This window comes from Sinocyclocheilus grahami, unplaced genomic scaffold, assembly GCF_001515645.1.
Source record: "Sinocyclocheilus grahami isolate Dianchi unplaced genomic scaffold, SAMN03320097.WGS_v1.1 scaffold3073.1, whole genome shotgun sequence".
NCBI lineage: Eukaryota > Metazoa > Chordata > Actinopteri > Cypriniformes > Cyprinidae > Sinocyclocheilus > Sinocyclocheilus grahami.
This window is the reverse complement of record NW_015508242.1, coordinates 1218-5701: the sequence shown is the minus strand read 5'-3', so window position 1 is coordinate 5701 and position 4484 is coordinate 1218. Positions and strand designations below refer to the sequence as shown.

General features: G+C 40.0%; 1 long non-coding RNA gene across 1 annotated transcript; it reads right to left on the bottom strand.

Moving 5' to 3' along the window:
• Positions 1–222: 222 nt before the first annotated feature.
• LOC107575976 (uncharacterized) lies at positions 223–4175 on the bottom strand. Its single transcript, XR_001607969.1, has 3 exons — positions 4069–4175; positions 352–414; positions 223–255 (listed from the first exon to the last, which is right to left on the bottom strand). It is a non-coding gene; the product is annotated as an uncharacterized lncRNA (long non-coding RNA).
• Positions 4176–4484: the final 309 nt, after the last annotated feature.

Below are 4484 nucleotides of genomic sequence, written 5' to 3'. Positions count from 1 at the left end.
AAAAATGTTACTCCCTTTTCTAATTCATGTGTATTTATTAACAATATTAGTTATTTTATATATATCTTCAGTATTAAAAACTGATTATTAGATCTTTGTTGTATATTAAATAACTCAACAGATCAGTATCAGTAAACCAACATATAAATGTATTAACATTAGTTATCAGTCACAGTTAATCAAAACTATAAAACTATAACACACTACTGTTAATTGACTTACTGTCAGGGCAATCCAAATCTGGACTACTGTCCACTGTAAAACACACACACACACACAACCACCATGAAATGAAAAAGCAGTACTAGCAATTTAAATCTATAAACTGCTCTGTTTCAGTCAAATACTTACTTTTGGGGCGTCCATCCATGCTCTTGCTTCTATCCCGTCTTTCCCTGGTCTTCCAGTCACCGGCTGCAGAGAGAAAAGCATAACAACAAAGCTAATTAAATAACTTATTTACTGATTTTGTCTCTAAATTTTAAAAGAGCTGGAAATACCAATGTGATCTCACAGGAATTCGGTGTGTTAATTTTGAATATACTATTTAACAAATGTACTACTTAAAGCAATTTGATGGATTAGTGTATTAGTGATTAGTGATGGATTAGTAATGGCAAGGGATTTTAATCTTAAGGGCAGTCATCTTAAGTGAGGAGAGGTTGTGTGGAAAGACCTTTATGAAGATTAACGTAGCAACATCTGTGATTTACAGATGTCAAACAAATTGCAAACAAATTGAGTATTAAAATTACTTAAATTTTGCCAGCTGTCTATATGGATGATATACCATCATATATTTTTACAAATTGGGCAAACAAGACAGAGACAATGGTTTACAAGAAAGAGAACAATGGCAGATTTTTTTCATGAAAAAAACAAAAAACATTTATACCCCTTAATATCACTATGTGTAGACACACATAGCATTTTTGGGATACACCATGGACTTAATTTATTGATGCAGCCAAATTTGTTGATTTGTGTCCTGCTCCATCATTTTGAGTTACTCTGACAGAAATTAGGGATGCACAATACTGCCCTTGTGTAATCAGTAAAATGCTCCACTACCAAAAATGATGCCATGCAGTGTTTGTACATTGTTTGCGTCAAGACAAAGAAACGCTGACATTAGAACAAACAGAATTGATATTAAGGATGTCTATGAAGTAAATGTATGTATTAAATAGAATATTAATCCAGTATTTATGTATGCATAGATGCAGTGCATGTGTCACGCCCATGTACTGTTTTGGTGTTTGTTTTCCTCTCCCACGTGTTCGATGTTCCCTCCTGTGACCTAGTTTCTCCCTCGTGTTGATTGTGTTGTGATTTCAGGTGTTCCCTCTTTAGTTTCCATGGTTTTTGATTAATCACTCCACCTGTTTCAGTTCTCCCTGATTACTTTCCCTGTGTTTATTAGCCCTGTGTTTTCCTGAGTCTGGTGTCTAGTCTTAACAGTCAATCCCTGTGTGCTACGCGTGTGTTCCCATGTATTTGTAAATAAAGTCTGATTGCTCTGGATTCTCCCCATGTCTCCTCGCTCCTTCGTCTCCTCGCAGTAGGCGCACCGTGACAGAAGACTAGACCAGCAAATATGGATGAACGAGACATGTTCGTCGCCATGAGCCACGACCTGCTCACCTACATGAGGGCATTTATGCTGCTCGCCCTTGCCAGCTCCCTCGATGGAGAGAGCCTTGTGACACTGTTCCGGCTCGGGATCCGGGATTCCGGCTCACTTACCATCAATCAACGGAACTCCCAGACACCACCAACCTCAATTGGAAGGAGGCGGTCATCCGGTGTCTGGAGAGTCTCCGATCCCGATCCCGATCCGGAATTCCGCCACCCACTGTTCCGCAGTCAAGCCTGCTGGTCGCTCCGCAGTAAGGATGTAATGGTATGAACATTTCTTATCACAATTATAGTGACCAAAATTATCACGGTTATCAGTATTATCATGGTATTGTTAAAATGTGCTGGAGATGTTCAAAAAGTACCGACACATAAATCACTTCACCAAGTTTTATATTTAAAAATCAACAAACAACAAATAAAGTGACTTTGTTTGCATAATCACTAAAACAATAACATTACCAATGATGTTCAGATTTTAAATGACAACTTGAATGACAGCAGTTCAATAGCATGTTGAAATATATGTAAATGTTCAAATAAAGCTTTGAAAAAGTTTCATAAAAAGGCAAACTTCACATTTCAGCCTTTAAACAAAGAAAATATATGTCAAAATGATGTTTGATTAATAAATGATTATATGTATTTTATCTGCCCCATAAATAATTCTAGATAACTTATCTGAATTGTTTATATGTGTAGAATCCACATAAGCTTGTTTTTCATCAAACAGTCAAAATTTACAGCAGGGCATGCAAATTCGGTCCATTTTTGGCCAGACAGAAACTGCACATAGGCTGAATGTAAATATAGGTCTCTGTAAATCCACTCGCTGACAGCAGGTGGCGCTTATGGAAAAGCTGAATTAGAGCTGTTTCCGGTAACCTCCGTGGACAAAGCAGTATTGCGATTAAGAACCCTTCCTTTAGGTATTACATGGAGCGAAGATGAAAACAAAATGCCATTGAATTACTTAAAACTGTGCTTTATGCTGGACAGTATTTATTTATCTATCACAAGTTGTTCAAATCGCGGTAATCTAATACGGTTTTAATGATAATTTAAAGATGAAACGGTAATACTGACTGTGGGGAATTTTATCATGATTTATCGTCAAACCGGTAATCGTTACATCCCTACTCCACTGTCCCGTCCGCCGGCTGCTGCACTCTCAAGCCTGCCAGCTGTTCCATTGTCAAGCCCACCGGTCGGTTCACTCCCAAGCCTTCAGCTGACAGTAGCCCGATCCTTAACCCCAAATCAAGGGAGGAATCTGAGGAGGAGGCGACTGTTGGCTCGAGTCTAAGAGTCCGCTCCAGTGTCGGCTTCAGGCCCTGAGTCTGCTCCTGAAAGGGCTCAAGTCCCCACGTCCAGCCCAAAGAGGGCTCCAGTTCACACGTCCAACCCAAGGAGGGCTCCTGTTCCCACGTCAAGCCCAGGAAGGGCCACAGTTCCTGAGTTAGGCCCACGGAGGGCCTCAGAAGCCGATTTTTCCCCCAAGGATTTTTTTTTGGGGGGGATCCGTCCGTAGAGGTCAGGCCAAGTGCTGAGGCCAGGCCTCCTGAACAGTCTGCTCCGCCATGGCCTCCTGAATGGTCTGCTCCACCATGGCTCCCTGAATGGGTACCGCCTGCCCCCCCCTTCCCGATGGAATTGTTACGGCGCGGGACGCGCCTTCCGGGAGGTCGAATTAATGTCACGCATGTAATGTTCTGAATTCTCCCACGTCTCCTTGCAGTAGGCACACTGTGACAGCATGAGCTTAAGCGCACATCTTTTTTGAGCTTGTTGAGTGCACATCCTATTTTTACAGGCATCATTGGAAAGTTTCTAGTTCAGTCAGATATGTCAATAGCAAAAAATGTCTGTTGATGTTTTCCTGCAGTTGAAACACTGCATGAGTGATGAGGTAATTCTGAAAACTGTTACTGTATCATGCTTACTTAAGGTTCATTACACTTAAATTAGTCTAATTTCTGATTGGTTGTTAAATACCATAACAATTTTTTAATATAAATAGAGGCAACAAATAAAATATAATAATTTTGTTTACAATAAATGCTGTTGTTTAGCATATAGTCCATGGTTCAATTATGGGGACACTCATGCAACACCCAATCACACCTCAATAGACTTCAGCACGGTTAATGCTGTTAATAAAGATTCTAAGGATGGGTTGCACCAATAAGGATTAAATAAAGCAACGTTTAGAGGTAATCACGGATTTGTTGATCTGGTCAAATATTCTGTGGCCCCTGAAGCTCAGGTCCACCATCTCCCCCGGTCCGATACCACTGGTCAGTTTGGTTATTAAGCACAGTTGTCACTCTCATTAATAACCAAACTGTTGTGTAAATCTGACTGTATTTAGCACTTTAAAACTAAACTGACAACCATGTTAATAGGACTGATCAAGAAAATTTTACTTACATCTGCCTTCCCTGTCGGCCATTATGTCGTCCACTGATGTCGCGAGTGTCTTTATGCAGTGCTTCAGCTCATCTGAGCGTCCTTGTGGCCTCTGTCTCACTGTTCATCGCCCTGTGGGCAATTACATGTTTTCACAATTCACACTCATTTCAGGTTTGAAAAAGTGATTGATTCTACAAAACAAAATACAGAAAAAACTGTGAGAAAGATCAGTATTTTTTGTATACTGTAACAGTGTTACTAATGTTGCATAGATGTTTGTTTTATGCTCTGATGAGAGGTTACATTTTGCCCCTGGCTAATTTTTAGACTGTTTTCTAGGAGATGCAGCATTGTAAAGAAGACAAGTCACGTGTAAAACTGGTTTAGGGGTATGGAGTATGATTTACAAAGCAACTGCAAACATTTGTTCTAAC